Source organism: Theropithecus gelada, chromosome 11, assembly GCF_003255815.1.
Source record: "Theropithecus gelada isolate Dixy chromosome 11, Tgel_1.0, whole genome shotgun sequence".
Taxonomy (NCBI): Eukaryota; Metazoa; Chordata; class Mammalia; order Primates; family Cercopithecidae; genus Theropithecus; species Theropithecus gelada.
Window position 1 is genome coordinate 50,366,519 of NC_037679.1, and position 18,520 is coordinate 50,385,038.

The window sequence follows — 18,520 nt, forward strand, 5'->3', positions numbered from 1 at the left end:
CAGCACCATGATTCCTGTATAACCTGAAGAACTATGAGCCAATTAAACCTCTTTTATTTGTGAATTACCCATATTCAATTTTTTCTTAAGAGCAACACAAGAAAGGCCTAAAACAAGGAAAGTGGAAAAAAAAAAAAAAAAACGTTGAGATCATAAAGCAGCAGACTCAGACACAACCCTGTGTTATTGGAGGTTTCAAAAAAGGAGATGAAGACCAAGATGAAGATTTAGAGTAAAGAATGCGCTGATGTTAGCCAGGGGAAAAATTCCAAACAATTCCAGGCAGATGGAGAGTTTTTAAAGGCCCAAGTAAATGGAGGAGCCTAGGCTTTGGGAAATTGACAGGTTCTCTGTGACAGAGTTCATGAATAGAAGGTCTGTAGAGGCATTCAAAGTTAGAAGTAAACTCCTTTTTCTTTGAATTAACTTTATAATGGCTCAGAACACACCATTTTTCAAGGAGCTAAATTAATCAAAGGTTTATCTATGTGTAAGTAACATGTAAGATTTAAAAAAAAAAACAACTTTTTTTTTTTTTGAGATGGAATTTTGCTCTTGTTGCCCAGGCTGGAGTGCCGTGGCACGATCTTGGCTCACTGTAAACTCTGCCTCCCGGGGTTTCAAGCAATTCTCCTGCCTCAGCCTCCTGAGTAGCTAGGATTACAGGAGCCTGCCACCACGCCCAGATGATTTTTTGTATTTTTAGAAGAGATGGAGTTTCACTATGTTGGTCAATCTGGTCTCTAATTCCTGACCTCAAACTATCCACCCACCTTGGGCTCCCAAAGTGCTGGAATTACATGCGTGAGCCACCACGCCCAGATGATTAAAAATATTTTTAACTTAACGTATTAACAAATGAATACTTTCCTAAGAGTCCAATAGGCATATCCTCATAAAAATGTTGTTTTAAAGACTTAAGTAATCCTAATGTGTGTTTTTTAGTACCAATGTCCTGTGGCGTGTTTTGAAAGTGACATAATGTTGACTCATTAGAAAATAGATTCTATTAAAAACAAATAGGCCTCTAACAGCAAAGATATAAGTACTCCTTATTTTAGTGTTGAAAGTTTTGATTCTGAAATTTAATATGTACCTGTCATTCCGAATATCCTTCCTCCGTTATATTTGCAAGGAAATAGGTGAACTTTAGGATTAAGTAGTTAATAAACTTGTAGATGATACACATTTTCCAGGGTTATATGGTTTCACCCAAGCTTCAGAAAGGAATTTCAGAAAATAGCGCTGGGGTTTTAAAATGCAAGTTGTAGTTGAGTTATTCATAAACCACAAAGAAATTTTCATGATAATTATTTCAATATTGAAGACTCTAGTATGCTTCTAAGCTTCTCTTCTGCAGAATAAATATTTTTGGATACTAACCGAAGCCTATTATATTCCAACCGAGGCTGAATTTCTTCTTTTCCACAACAATGGAATTACCTTGATGTCAATAAAAGTCCTTCTAAATTTTGCAAGAACAAAAATAGGTGATACATTATACTAATTTTGACAACAATTCGTTGGTTGAAATATTTCTATTTTTTTAAAGCTATACTTTTTGGTTTCTCTAGTTAGAGTTGGCTATAATTCAGATTCTGAAAGAAGTCAGTGATTTCCAAAGTTGTTTGTTGATCAAAATCATCCAAATAACTCTAAAAAATATAGATACCCAGGAGATTTTCCTTGGAGATCATGATTACATATGCATTACCAAGGAATCTACATTTTTGACAAGCATTCAAAGTGGCTAGAATAACCAAGTAGTGTAGGTAAGTTATCTTCATCCTTCCATTTCTATCTCTCTGTGTAGTAGAAGATTCTGTTACCCTAAGTTTGGAGGTCTAAGGCCAATAAGGAACAAAGAACTTCCAACTTCACACTATTGAAGCAATCTTCTCTTGAGGGCCTTAGATTCCACATCTTTGATTTCTTATGATTTTCGACACCAATTAAAGAGCCCCCCCTCATAACTTCTGTGCATTTTCAGTTGTCTTTTGGAGACAGTGTCTTTGCCTTATTATTGTTTTGTTTTTTTTTTTAATAAAAACAAAATGTGTGACTACAATGGATGAAATTCAGAGTTAAACAGAAAATTCTCACAGGGGTTGCAGAGATGAATTCAGTGTGGGTTGACTCTTGCTTACCTATTCTTTCCATATATAATAAAAATATAAGAAAAGAAGATGTCAAAAGATTCAGGATCCTCAACAATATTTATGTTGTTCAGACATGGTCTCAGAAAAGACTGAAAGCTGGCTACCCACAGAGTATTGGGTTGGTGCAAAAGTAATTGCATTTTTTATCATTCCAATGGAGGTTTTTTGTCATTTCAATGACAAAAACCACAGTTACTTTTGCATCAACCCAATAATTATTCATTTTATGTTGGTTGAAGATTAATAAACGATATTCAGGCATACAAAGAAAATTAGCATATTTATGTTTCATGTTTTATTTGTTCTCTCTTCTTTCAACACTGGATGGTAGGAAAGTTGAACTTATAATTGGCATTTTGTTCATTTTTAATTAAACAGTCCCTTTAATTTATAAAGTCACTTTAATCTTTTGGGTTTTAACAACTTCATCATGATCTTCTATGAGATGGAATCTGTGTGTGGGGAAGTTTAGCTTATCCTCCCGGTATAGAGGGCTAGGGTAAGAAGTGGCTACAGGGAACTGCGTGGTAGTTCTTTTGTTCCTCTTTTGTCATTATTGATTGACTCCTGCATCTGCAGATTGCAACTCATGAGCTTGCACCCTCGTGTTTTAGATCAATCATGAACCCATCAATGTGGTTCCATGACTCCCATCTGACCCCTGTCATGGCTCTGTGTCCCCACCCAAATCATTTTGAGTTATAATTTCCATAATCCCCATAATCCCCATGTGTCAAGGGAGAGACCAGGTGGAGGTATTGGATCACGGGGGCAGTTTCACCCTTGCTGTCCTCATCATAGTGAGTGAGTTCTCACGAGATCTGATGGTTATGTAAGGGCTCTTCCCCCTTTGCTCGGCAGTTCTCCTTCCTGCTGTCTTGTGAAGAAGGTACCTTACTTCCCCTTCACCTTCTGCCATAATTGTAAGTTGCCTGAGGCCTCCCCAACCATGCTGAACCATGAGTCAATTAAACCTCTTTCCTTTATAAGTTACCCAATCTTGGCCAGTTCTTTATAGCAGTATAAAAACAGACTAAGACACCCTGCTTGGGTGGTTGACTCTGCAGTAACAGAACCAAGGACAGAGTGCAGAGAGCATAGCGAGGGAAGGAGACAACGGACCCAGGTGAGTTCCTGTATTAGTTTATATTGTTCCTACAATAAATTGCCAAAAATGTAATGACTTAAAACAACACAAATTTATTATCTTACAATTCTTTAGTTTAGAAGCCCAAAATGAGTTTCACTGGGTTAAAATCAAAGTGTCAGCAGGACTGCAGTATTTCTGGAGTAGCTAAGAGAGAGTCCATTTTGTTGCCTTTTCTGGATTCTAAAGGCCACCAATACTTTGGCTCTTAAATTCACCTTCTTCAAAGACAGCAATGGCCACTTGAGTCTTCCTTGCATCATATCACTCTGACATTTCCTCTTCTGTCTCCTTCTTCTATGTTTAAAGCTGCTCTGATTACATTAGACCCACTCAGATGATGCAGAACTATCTCCTTATCTTAAGGTCAGATGAGTAGAACCCTTAATTTTTCAGCTACCTAAATCCCTTATTGCCATATAATGTAACATATTCACAAGTTCTGACAATTAAAATGTGGCCACCTTTGAGAAGCCATTACTCTACTTAGGAGAGTATCCAAAACATTTTGTGAAATTACAGGTTCACTTAAATAAAATCTGTAAAATCATTTCATTAGAAGAAACTCTGTTATTTAGATCTCTGACTTCTAATATATTTGATAACTTAAAAAAATAAATTATAGCCACACTGCATGGGATCTCCTAATACATACTCTAACATTAGAGAATTTGACTTTCTGTTTTTATGTTTTTTCATATCCAATTAGGAAGGTGACTTGAGATGTGACCTTCAATGAAGTAATTGAGCTGTTAGATCTCCATATTGTTAATGTAGTATTCTTTTGGAAGCCAGGGGAAATAAAATTATAGTGGACTTATTCTGGGTCTGGTTAACATCCTTTCTGGGAATAGACTTTGGATTAACCTAAAAAATACACTGGGAATTTTGCTTGTGGGTATGTGGATTGTTTTTCCCAGAAGTGACGCTGCACACTAGACTGGGCAAACAGAAGAGGGAGGGCGTGAGTGCTGGCAAGTCTGGATTTGGTTCTGTGATCATGACTCAGAGTGGAATCTCAAAATAAATTATAATCTTATTTTGCCACTTTGGAAAAAGGAAAAAGACAAGTACCTGAGTAGAAAAACACACTGCAGTTGTGCTGGATCATGGATCACCACCATTGAAAACACTTTCCCAAATTTCTAATATCACTTTGGCCATGAATGGTATTGGGATTCATATTTATCTTATCTCCCTCCTTTCTGTGCCTTCTTATCAATCCTATTTCCCTTCATTGTTCCTGTGATCACTTGTGGCACCTGCCATTGTACTATGAATGTATATGTGTTCAGTACGTTTGCTCTCCCCACAAACAGGGACTGAACAGAACAAGAAAGTACAAAAGCAGAGGGTGTCTCATGATTTTTAGATTCACTACCTCATACTTTATAATCCTTGATATATAATTGTTTCTGACATCCACTGTGGCCTAAACTATATGGTTAGAGTATACATTTTGAACATTAATTAGAAAAAGTTTAAAAGGAAGTAATATATGTATTCTTAAATATAGTTAATACATGGCTTAACTTGAATACCTTTCCTCCCTTCCTCAATTCCAAATATTACTTTATTTTAAAGAATATTTTAAAGTGTAGAAAGGAAAAAAGTAACACTGGGAAAGAGATAAGTTAATGAATAAATTTTAATTCCAATATCTCCCTCTCCCACCAAATCAAAAGTCTTTCTGAATGAGGTGGTGAAAGATGTCCATGATATTACTTTTTTAAATAGGCGATGACTCTAAAGTGCCAAGTGATTCATGACATAGAACATTCTTGTATGTATATTGTTTTACTTGATCCTTATTAAAACCCAGAGAAATACAAATTAGTCTATATTAAAGATTAGGAAAGTCAGGCCTCAGGCACAGGAATTGTAGCCTCCAAGATTCTGTGACTTTTCAGTTCTATCAGCCTTGAAATAGATAATATTTTCTATGCCCTCGAGTGGTGGTTTTCCCACCAGCCTTTTCCAACCCACCCTGCCCCAAACTCAACTCAGAGTCTTCCCTCATGCTTCGTTCACATAAACCCTTGGACTCTGCACTTAGTATGCTGTCTACCAGTTTCAGTTACTTTTTTGTTTCTGTCATAGCCCCTATCACAATTTACCTTTTATTTACTTTTTTGATTACTTTTCTTACATATATGTATGTGTGTGCATGTATGCCTCATTAGAATGGGCCCATGCTTGTTATTTATTATGTTGTCACGATGGTACTTTTAGTATCTAACACAACATTCTGCACAGGGTAGGAATTCCAATATTTGTTAAATGAGTCAATGCACAAATGAAGATCCTGATTTAATCTAGTCATGGTTCAAACTTTTATACACACCAAAGGATTCTGAGTTCTATTAAGTGCCTCTTGAATATTCTGTAAGAATTACACCAAAATGGGGGTAGCGCAGAGATAAACAATATCTTTGAAGAAACTGGGAGACACCAGGATTTCCCCCACATTTTTCAAGCCATATCACGCAAGCATTTGAGTGTGATTCTTTTATATCACAGTAGGCTCTTAAAACTCCTCTTTCTCAACCAATTTTTGTTTCAAAAATATTCACATTCTGGATCCCAAAGATTTAACAGCCTGTGTTTGCCAATTTAACATGTATTATTAACACTAAAGTTGAGTGTAAATGATAACAATATAGGACTTGAGGGCAAGCAGTAGTATTGGTTCTTTCACTAACTTGGTATTTTTTTCTTTCTTTTTCTGGGGGGTCATTTAACCTCTTTCATCTTTACAATCTTGAACATTTTTAGAAAGTTAATGAAGTGTAATTATGTAAAAAATAAACACAAAAATAATAGCAAGCATATAAAATGACATTAAAATCCCACTGTGTGTCTAGAATCATCCTGTGTTCTGGGAACACAACTAGAAAGGAAGGGTCTCTACTTTTAAGGAGCTTATGTACTTGGGAGAAGAAAGGTAATAAAAAAGTAAATAATATAATTTGAATGTAATTGAACCTATAAAAATAAAAAGATCAAATAAGTGTACTTTATTTTATTATACTGCTAATTTAAGAAATATTTTGAATTAGCCATATGTAGCAAAATGTTCATATGCTTTGATCCAGCAATCCCACTATATAGATAAAATATTAGGTGATTTAAAACCAGGACGATATATGTTTCAACACTATATAATAACAGAAACAAAAAAAATTCTAAAATAGAGGATGAATAACAGAGATAAGTGACCATATAGTTAACTCAAACAGTAAAATATACATTATTAAAATTATATGGTATTATATAATAAGTGGAAACAATACTATTCAAGGAATATAAATCAGCAAACATGTAATACAAAATTTCATAATTTCTATCTGCAGTGATATAACAATGTACACTTGGATTGCAATACACACCAAACAATGAAGCAAAATAAATTTTAATTAAATCTTTGAATTAATTATCTCCTTGAGCTAATGACTTCCTTTAGCTTTTATTTAGTATTATAATTTTGTACAACTCTATAAATAAATAATTCCTGATGCAGATATGGGATTTGTTCCTTTATGTGCCCCTTTTTAAAATTATGATTTAATTCTCTCATCTTATTAATGTATTCTTACTCCAACCAAAAATAACATAAAATATTTACCTGTTAAACTTATCTGGGCATTTTTGATGAAACCTTGAAATCTTTTCATTTAATCTTTACACTGGTAGTTATGGTAATTTTCTTAGATGAAATTATACTTTCTGATTTGAGAAAAGAAAAATTATAAATCAAAATTATACATTCTATGAATGCCATCACATTTTTATATAGTATGATAAACATTACGATTTATTTTGTCAAGTACTTCTCTCCTCATCCATATACCTATGTTTATTTTAAAGAACATTTTCTGATTACTTGGAAATCATTACCTCACTTAAAAACAACACTATTTTAAAACAAATACACAGTCCAATGGCCAAAGAAGACTTCAGACATTATACCTAGGGTAAACATAAGCAAACCTCAAACAAGACATGGCCCAGTTTGCAAAAAGAAATCTTTGAGGTGACTGTTTTTAAACTTCATTGACTCTAAATTTCCATTTCACCAGTAATGACACTTCATAGTTCCTAAGAACCATTCCCTAAGGACTCTGCCTAGCTCACCAAGACACACAACCCAGTAACTGTGGAGTGACTCTCCTTCATTTCGCTAGCTGAAAACAATGTGGTGTTCTACCACAACTGTAGTTTTTTGGGTCCAGAACCGAACCAGAGAATTTCGTTTGGTTTTCTAATTTGGTCCAGCTGTTGAAATAGATCTCTCTCTTTTCTTTCTTTTCTTTTTTCTTTTCTTTTCCTTTCTTTTCTTCCTTCCTTCCTCCCTCCCCCCCTCCCTCCCTCCTTCCCTCCCTCCCTCCCTCCCTTCCTTCCTTCCTTCTTTCCTTGCCTCCTTCCTCCCTTCCTTCCTCCCTCCCTCCCTTCTTTCCTTTTTCCCTCCCTTCTTTCCTTCCTCCCTCCCTCCTTCCTTCCCTTCTTTCCTTCCTGCCTTCCTTCCTTCCTTCCGTCCTGCCTTCCTTCCTTCCTGCCTTCCTTCCTTCCTTCCTTCCCTCCTTCCTTCCTTCCTTCCCTACCTTTCCTTCCTTCTACCTCCTCACCCCTGTTTTTTTCTTTCTCTTTCCTGGAAACATTCTTTGGACGCTCATAGCAAAATGGAAGTAATCTTATTGAAAACGTAAGTTTTCATTATCAAAATTGCCAGTAGCACAGCGGTTTCATAGTGCAGATATCTGTGGATACTTACAAGAAGTCATGACAACTATACTAAATGTGGTAGTGCTGTGTCTCCTTGAGCTTTCCCTGCTCCCCTCTAGTATCCAAGTTACTCCTTCAGGTTCCTCTTGCACTCTGGCAGAACTCAGGTAACAAAACGTCCCTTTTAATTTAACCTTCCCTGACCCCCGCCACCATCACTCCAAATTAGGGAAAAGGAGGTAAATAAAAGCAAACATAAAATAAAAGCATAGTTTTGAATAATAGTTCCATACCTTTTGAATAATTATTTTGAAAGTGATAGACTAATCAAATAGTCTCCTTTGTTTAATCATTCATTTATTCAATTAGCTTATTCAGTCAATACAGAATGCCCAACTGTGTGTCTGGAATCATCTTGTGTTCTGGGAACACAACTAGAAAGGAAGGGTCTCTGCTTTTAAGGAGCTTATGTACTTGGGAGAAGAAAGGTAATACAAAAGTAAATAATTTACTTTCTTAAAATAATATGTGTTATGAAAAATAAATAGGATAAGAGATAGAAAGTGATTAGAGTATATGTTGTTTTATATTAGTATAAATGGGAGCCAGGGAAGTGACAAGTGACCCCAGATCTGGAAGTATCTCAGGCAGAGAGAAGAGCTAATATAAATATCCTGAAGTAGGTAAGGCTTGTCATGTCAGTGGTAAAAGTGAAGTGCAGAGAGTTGGGCAAAGAAGTAATCCCGTACAGCCTCACTGTTTGTGTTGTTGTCCAAATATAATGGGAAGTTCTTGAATGGTTTAATCATGGAGTGATATTATTCAATCTCAGTTTTATAAAGGAACTGACACTGCTGAGTGAAGCAGTTGGGGGGGGGAGAGAGAGAGAGAGAGAGAGAGAGAGAGAGTAGAATGGAAGCAGAAAAATCCCTCTGAATATTTCCCAGCCCAGGGGAGCAAGTGCAGTGTTGAATTGGGTGGTAGCAGGAGAGATGATCAAAAAACAATATTGAGGACATGTTTTGGATGGTACACTGATAGTACTTGTTGATGGATTATTAAAATACTTCCTAGATTTTCAATGAATAAATAAATGCTGCTATATTATATAGGTAAGTAAGAACCTGTTCATTTTTACAACCCGGAAGTCGTAAAAATCATATGTTCTCCTGGAAGAAAAAGGTAAGCATAATAATGCCAACTAGCAGCAAACACATTTGGAATCCAGGTACACTACTAGTATTTAAAAATTGGTAAGAAAAAAATTCTACCTCTTGTTTAACATTCAGGGTGTCCACAATCAGTACATTAAGCTGTTCCCTGGTGACTTGAAAAGATGTTCTCCACTCACATTTTTATTATTCCTTTTTTTCACTCATTTAACAAATATTTATTCACTGCCTACTATGATCCAAGTCCCACGGAAGTAACATAAAGAAGCACGTAGGCAGAGTTAAATTTTTTTCTGTTAAAATTCTGACAATATTGCTTCATTTTCTTCTGAGGTTTAGTTCTGTGGAGAAGTCTGAAGTAACTATCATTGTTTTGTTTTTTATTTGTACAGAGTATGTTTCGTTCATATTTGTCCCCATTTATATTTGTGTGATTTTTTAAATTGATATTTATGTTCATTTTTGAAATTCAAATGCTTTACCAGGTTTTACTAATTTTTTAATGCTTCACTTGCCCACTTTTAGCCTGAACATTCAAACTTTCAAATCAGAAAATGTTTTCTTTCCCTGCTTTGTCTTTGATTACCCTTCTGCGCTATTTAGTTTCTTTTTAAAGATCACCAATTAGCCATAAGGTAGACTTCTCTTTTCACATTTTCTTTTCATCACATTAGATTCTTTCATTTTTTGTGTCTTTTCTTTGGCCTCCTAGGAGATAACTAATATCAGAAATGTTGCCCATTTGAATTTCTGTAGTGTTTATTCAGCTCTGTACTGTTTCTGAAGCTATACATTTTTTGTTCTCATCTCATATTTCATTTATTTTAACTCTACTTACCATCCAATTTTCTATTTTTTCTATCTCAATATCTTTTATTTCATACATACAATTTATTTGGCATTAACTTAGAGTAGAAGATAGAGCTGTCATCATTTGTTTCCTAAAAAATGATTTTCAAAAGAGGTCTTTCTTTCCACAACTTCAGTGTTTCTCTTTATGTTACATAATCTTTTCATAAGGTTGTAACTATTTTGAAAATGTTTTCTCATCCTTGAGTGATTTCTATCCAGTCTGGCATTTTGCCCATAAACAAAAGTTTCAGGTTCTATTTGACATCCTTTTCTTTCTTCCAGCTTTTAAAGAATAATCCTTTTAGATATTAAGTTGGAAAATGAAGTGGTGAGCAACATTTTGTATTTTTACAAGGGTTTTCTTTTGAATGTGAATCCACTGAGCTAACAGGAAGTTTCTGATTTCATTACCTGGTCATCTTATCTTGCCAGACACATTAAAAAAAATGAAATTTAACAAATAACGTAGAGACTCAAGGGTCTATCTGGCGCTTTCAGGAAACATGAAAACAAAAGCCTATGTAAGATATTCTTAAAATGAATTGCCTCTCTATTTCCAACTTCATATTGTTAAATAAGAAACACTATCTTCTATGCAATTTTGCATGAACTTCTTGAAGTTCTGATCCCAAAATTAGTGCCAAAAGTAGTTTAATAGAGGCACAATTTAGGGATTTTAAAAGCTTTTGTTACCCTAGAAATTAACTTTAGATAAGTAGTGTTCTTGGTCTCCTCATTTTGGCCAGCATAGGATCAGTATTTGAGCAGTAAGATAATACAGTGGGAAGTATGCATGGAAGACTCTTTAATTCTATTCCATGACTCCCCCATTTCATGAAAATTATTTTATGACATCCCCAATTCTTTTTTATACCTGAGTTTGGTTAAGGGAATTCTTCCTGGAGTCTGACAGGACATTATTCAATAATGTAGTTCATTGTGTTGCTGAAAACATGCAACTTCTGGTAAATAACACACCAAAAGTTTTCTCTGGAGAGCAGCTCCTCATCAGGGATTTCATTTTCTAGCCCTGACTATCACAAAAGGAGGTGCCATGATTAATACTCACTAGTGTAATGTGAGTGGAAGTGATGGCTGGTATTTCTAGATGGAGGTGTATGTGAGATGGGGTTTCATTTTTCACACTCCCATCTGCCATTTGCCAGCTGAATGCCAGGATGCCAAGCATCTCAAGGAAGGTGGAGCCACAAGACAGGGAGTCTGGACCCTAGCATCAGCACAGGAAGGCAAGTTGCATATCAATGAATATCCATATTGGACTGTTTATGAGCAAGAAATTCGCTTTTATTGTATTAAATCGCCAGGGGGTAGATTTTTTTCCCCTAAAACATCTACTGTCATCTTATAACTAGAACTAGTTTGTGTTTAGTTTCTTATTAAGAAGGTGGAAAAAATCAAATCAGTTGTTTCTAACTTTCCAATGTTTCTCAAAAATAATTCAAAATGAGATGCCATAGGTAACTAGATGTCCTTCAGTTTCCCCACCATTTTGAGTTGCCTTTTCCTTCAACACACAAGAAACATAAATTGAGTATCTCATCCTGCATGATGGGGAAATTATTGGGGAATTTCCTATGTGTTTATAAAAAACCACATGAGATGGAATTTCAAGAAATACTTCATGTTTCCTGCACCTCACACCCTGAACTTCTTCGTAAATCTCTTTTGGTCTTTTTGTAATAATGAGTCAATACCAAAGGATGAATTTCTTAGGGCCATCCCACACTTTACATTCACCCTTCTCTTCAGTCCACAAAGCACAGACACTATTTGAATTTAGATATTAGAGAAACCATAACATGTAATAGGAAAATTTACCACAGATGCCATGTATCACGACTTATACAGCCCACTAGATATGTCCCTTCACAGCTGTTCCCTCCTGGCTGTCTCTATCTTTACAACCTCTACTTTTGCTATGTTGCCCATGTTGCTGGAGACAGATCTCATACGCTGCATAATATTTCCCGTGTCTTGTCTTTTCTTATTTAAATCAATATACCATAACCTGAATACATGCAATGAGTTATGACAGATGTATATACTTGTGAAACTAATACTTTGTATAGAACCTTACCATCATCACCTAAACTTTTTACTTTCCCCTTTGCAGTTCATATCTCCCCTCGCCCTCCTTTTTTACTAAGTACTATTCCATTTTATGAATAAACTACTTTATAAAATAATTTTTTTTCATCTGTGAATGGACACTTGAGTTGTTTCTAGTTTTTGGTTATTGCAAATAAAACTGTTATGAAGATTTATGTCCAAGTCGTCTTAGTATGGACATGTGTTGTCTATGAAAAATACTTTTAAATGGAATAGTTGGGTCATATGGTAGGTGTATGTTTAACTTATAGTAATTATCAAAAATAATGTTTTAAGTGCTTATAATGTTATACCTTGTCATCAGCAATATATGAGAGTTCCAGTTCCTCCATATTATTTTCAAGGCTTGGTATTAGGAGTTTTAAATTTTAGCTATTTTCATAGGTACAGAGTAATATCTTATGAGGGTTTTAATTAACATTTCCCTGATGACTATTGGTATTGATTTTATGTGCTTTTTGAATACTTATTGTTTATATATTTTCTTTTTTAAGTTTTATTTATAATTTTTGTAGGTATATAGTAGGTGTATATATTTATGGGATATATGAGATGTTTTGATATAGTCATCCCTGTGAAATAAACACCTCATGAAGAATGGGGTATCCATCCCCACAAGCATTTATCCATGAAGTTACAAACAATTTTATTATACTCTGTAAGTTATTTTAAAATTTGCAGTTGTTGTTGACTATAGTCACCCTGTTGTGCTATCACATAGTAGTGTTTATTCATTCTTGCTATTTGGTTTTAACCGTTCCTACCTGCTTCCCAGGCCCCCACTGACCTTCCCAGCCTCTCATAATCATCCTTGTACTCTCTATGTCCATGGGTTCAATTGTTTTGATTTTTAGATCCCACGTGTAAGTGAGAACATGCAATGTTTGTCTTTCTGTGCCTGGTTTATTTCACTTAGCATAATGATCTCCAGTTCCATCTATGTTGTTGCAAATGACTGGATCTCATTATTTTTTGTGGCTGAATAGTACTCCATTGTGTATATATACCACATTTTCTTTATCCATTGATCTGTTGATAGACATCTAGGTTGCTTCTAAATCTCAACTACTGTAAGCAGTGCTGCAACAAACGTAGGAGTGAAGAACTCTCCTTGATATACTGAGTGTAAACCCAGCAGTGGGATTGCTGAATCATGTGGTAGCTAAATTGAAAATTTATATATTCTCTTTCATGAAGTGGATATTCAATAATCTGCTCATTTTCTGAAAGCTGTTTGCTTGATCTTATTAAAGTCTGAAATTGTGGAGAGACATACACACACACATAAACACATACACATAGACACTCTGGATAGAAATCCTTTGTTAAGTACATGTAGTGTAAACATTTTCTCTCAGTCTGTAACTCTCTTTGTTCTTGAGATGTCTTTTGAAGAGCAAAGATTTTTAATTTGATATGGTTCAATTTATTACTTTTTTCTATGATAGTTCATGCTTTTCATATGTTATCTAAAAAAAACTCTGCCTATCTTAATCTTGCAAAGATTTTCTCCATTGTTTTCTTCTAGAATTTTTTTTTAAATTTTAGCTTTTAATTATACATATGCATTTTGGGTTAATTTGTAGATATAATATTAATATAAGGTAATAGTCAATGTGGATATCCCATACCAATATCCAGTTGTGTCAACACCACTTGCTGAAGAGATTTCGTTTCCTAATTGAATTGACTTGTCATTTTGTTGAAAGTCATTTGATTGTTTTTGGGTTGACTCATTTCAGAACTGTTTTCTGTTCAACTGATCTTTATGTCTGTCATTTTGCCAATATCACTGTATCTTCAGAGAAAGACTTAAAAGTGAAAGTCCTCAACTTTTCCTCTTCATAAAGGGCATTGTATCCATTAGATTATTTGCATTTTCTTTTTTTTTTTTTTTTGAGGCGGAGTCTTCACTCTGTCGCCCAGGCTGCAGTGCAGTGGCACCATCTCGGCTCACTGCAAGCTCCGCCTCCCGGGTTCGCGCCATTCTCCTGCCTCAGCCTCCCGAGTAGCTGGGACTACAGGCGCCCGCCACCGCGCCTGGCTAATTTTTTGTATTTTAGTAGAGACGGGGTTTCACCGTGTTAGCCAGGATGGTCTCGATCTCCTGACCTCGTGATCCGCCCGCCTCGGCCTCCCAAAGTGCAGGGATTACAGGCGTGAGCCACCGCGCCCGGCCGTTTATTTGCATTTTCATAGAAACTTTAGAATCAGCTTATCAATTTCTATATAAAGGCTAATTAACATTATGATTAGAACTGTGATAAATCTATATGTCAGTTATCAATACTGAATCTTTAAATGATGTATATGGTATATGTCTCAATTTTTCAAGTCTTCTTTCATTTCCATTAGGAATGTTTTATATATTTTAATGTATATATCACACATATCTCCTGTTGAGTTTATTCATGTGTCATTTTTTTGAATTTAAGATAATTTTTTTAAAATTACTTTCCAGTTCTTTGCTATTAATAAATAAAAATTGAACTGATTGCTATATATTAACACTGCACCCTATGACTTTGCTAAATTCATTTATTAGTTTTAGTGGGTATTTTTTATTCATGTCTTAGTATTTTTGATGAACACGTACATATCATTTTCAAGTGAACATCATTTTATGTTTTCCTTTCCAATTTTCATGCTTTCTATTTATTACTTTTTCCTACTGTACTACCTAGAACTTTCTATTCAAAGTTTAATAGAAATGGTGACCACAACCATTCTTGCTCTTTCCTGATCTTAGGGGGGAAAGCATTCTGTCTTTCACTATTTACATACAGTATCTCAGTTAATGGCCCTAAATAACTTGAGTGGTAGGCACCTTATTGTCGTTTCTCATTTTGATATGCTTAATGTCTCACAGCTTATGAACACCAAAACAAAGACTACCCTAGGTCAGGTTGACCATAGGCTTTTATTCTCTCTCTTTTTTTAATCGTTATTTTTATAGATTTAGGAAGTCACATGGATACACGGCATAATGGTGAGGTCTGGGCTTCTAGTATGCCTGTAACCTGTAGAGTGAACATTATACTCAATAGGTAATTTTTAAAACTTCACCCCTCTCTCATTCTCGCCACTTTTGGAGTCTGTACTACCTATTATTTCACTTTGTGTGTCCATGTGTACTCATTGTTTAGCTCCCACTTCTGAGTGGGTACATGCATTATTTGATTTTCTGTTTCTAGGTTATTTTATTTAGAATAATGGCCTCCAGCTCTATCCATGTTGCTGAAAAATACATGATATTATTCTTTTTTATGGTTGCATAGTATTCTATGGTGTACATACACCATGTTTTATTTATCCAATTATCCATTATTGGACACTTAGGTCAATTCTATGTCTTTGCTATTGTGAATAGTCTACAATAAACATACAAGTGCAGGTATCTTTTTGATATAATAATGAAGACTGGTCCTTTTAATTAACCCAGATGAAAATAAAGAAAAAAATCAAATAAATGAACAAAGACTTCTGAAAATATGAGATTAGGTGAAGCATCCACTCCTACAAGTTATAGGCATTCCTGGGGCAGAAGAAGAAAAAGTAAAAGTCTAGGAAAATGATTATGATGGAAAATTTCAGGAAAACATCCCTCATATAGCTATAGAATTAGGCATCCAGATGCAAGAAGCTCAAGAAAACACTTGGAAGATTCTCAGCAAGACAAATCTCATCAAAGTATATGGTCGTCAGACTACCCCAAGTCAATGTGAAGGAAAAAAAATAAAAGCGGTTAGAGAGAAGCATCTAATTATTTATAAAGAAAATCTCATCACACTAACAGCAAGCTTCTCAGCAGAAACCTTACAAACCAATAGAGATTGGGGGCCTATTCTTAGCTTTCATAAAGAAAAAATAATGTCAACCAAGAATTTTATATCCTGCCAAGCTGAGCTTCATAAGTGAAGAAGAATTAAAGTTTTTCCTAGGCAAGCTGCTAAGGGAATGTGTCACACCTAGACTGGTCCCAGAAGAAATGCTCAAAGAAGTTCTAAATATGGAAAGAAAGGGACAATGCTTTCCTTCATAAAAGCACATGAAAATATAGAACCTATAGATACTAAAAAGTGATTACACAATTGAGACTACAAAGCAACTAGGTAACACTAAGACAGGAGCAAAACCTTGCTGGCTTATATTCTTAATGCCTGCTCCGCACTGCCTCAAGAGAAGCTGGATCAGAGTCTGCCGCTAAATTTCAGGCCGCCCCCCAGGCTGCTTGCACCAGGCTTAGACCCCCAGGTACTTTCTCTCTAAGCTTTGAGACCAGGTCTGTGCTAGACAACAGTTGAAGTCCATTCCAGAAATCTCCTTTCCTGAGCCAGAGCTGTTTTTTATGACCCATTCATTTGGTAAGGGTATGACTCTCTGTGCATGGTTGGGGATGGAAGGCATAAATGGGAAGGAGAGGGAGTAAGGGAGTGCAGTGATAGAGGGCATGCCACAAAGAACACTGAGCCATTAAAAGAAATCTTTTTCTTCCCTAACTCTGTTAGTTCCTCAACTCTGTTTCCCCTGGGTAATGGATTAAGTCTATATCTAATCTCATAGCAGTAGTCACTTATTAATCAAATACTTCTTAAATTATTTATTCCTTGTCTCTTTCTCTTATCATAATATAACCCTATTGCACTGTTGATTGTGAAATAGCAATGAGATTATATCAGTGAATACGCTTGTAAACCAAAAGCTGCCATATAAGTGCAAAGTAACATTGCCATTGTTGTCACTATTGGTACTGAAAGAAACGCAGAGAATGCACACAAAAGTGAAATAAGTTTGCTATTTCTGAGAGTCACAAAGGACCAAGATTAAGGTGCCCTCGAAACCTATGAAAAGATTGCTTTTACATTTTATTACCTGATTTTCATTTTTTGCCAACTACGCCTAAGACATTCTTTCCGGGAAAGGAATTTAAAAGTGGATGTTAGTATCTGGGAAAAAATGTAGGCTCTGTGAATATGACAGTAATTTTTAAACCTGGACTAAATTGTACAGTCGTTCATGAGTAGTTTGAGTTTTTGCACTAACTTTCCCTTTCAAAAAACTATTAACTCTAGTACTACTAGCATTTATCTTAGGTAGATATATCTCTAGTATTCTTGTCAATAGGAGTCACTGAAGCTAGGAAGGAATGATTTTTTAAATCTATCAATCCAGATGGTGTGAAATGAAGAATCATCTTAATCAAAATAACAGCATCCAGAAACATCTGGCCCCATAAGCTTTGTTTATCATTTCCTGAACCTCAGTAAAAGCTTTGTCTGTGATTTGTAGGTGGCCTGGTATTTCTTACAATTTTCCAGATGTTTTTCCTGAAGTCAGGACAGCCACAGGAAATTTGTTTAACATTATAATTTTTAATCATGAATGAGTATGTAATACTTTTGACTTTCATTTCCTTTCAGAACCTTCTCAGATATTGTCTTTTTGTTCAGTTTTGAAGTTTATTGAAATACCTCACTTTCACATTCCAAAGTCATCTACTAGAGAGAAGAAAATATACATTTTTTGTTTCTATTTTCTCTAGACCTAGCATAGTTTCTGTCATAGTCTAAGTCCTCAATAAATATGTGAACTAGTGGAGTAAATGAATTAAAAGTTAAATTGAAATTTTATTTTCTCTCATATAAACATGTTAAGATGTTAACACACACACATACTTGGTTTTGTGGAAAGAGGAGGAAAAGTAAATTATTTCAAGACTTTTTTTATGTTGTTCACATATCATTGTCAGACCAAGTGGCAATATGGGTGCTTTACAGTCATCAATATAAACATTTACAGCAGTAGATGAAGTCATTTCATGCTGCAATTCCATGTAAAAATTGCCTTAGCTATAGAAGTTGTATGTGTTTTCATAATTTTCTAGTTAAACATGCTGGTATAATGTCTGAGGCTCACTGAGACCTCCTGCAGTTTCAGGAATATGCTTTCTTTACATTATAAGACTGTTTGTTTATAACTGTCAAACCACCAGCAAGTTATCAACTCACATTCAATACAGGCACCAAGCCACACTTTTGTTAATGTGAATTCTTGAAGAGAACAGAAACTAGACTGTTTTTATAAGTTTTAAACTCATAAGTCAAAACACAGCGATTTAAAAAAAAAAAAAAAAAAAAAAAACAATGATTTCTTTCTCAAAAGGTTTTTTTCTTTCCTGGGTGGTGTTCAAGCAAGAACTGTTTTGGAAATGCTGACAGGATCATAGCAAAGGCATCCAGAGGGAAACATATAATATGTTTATTTATCTTAGAAACCACAGAACATTGCAAAAGGCCAAATTGGCCCTGTAAAATGTGTTGCTAACATGTACAGTACGA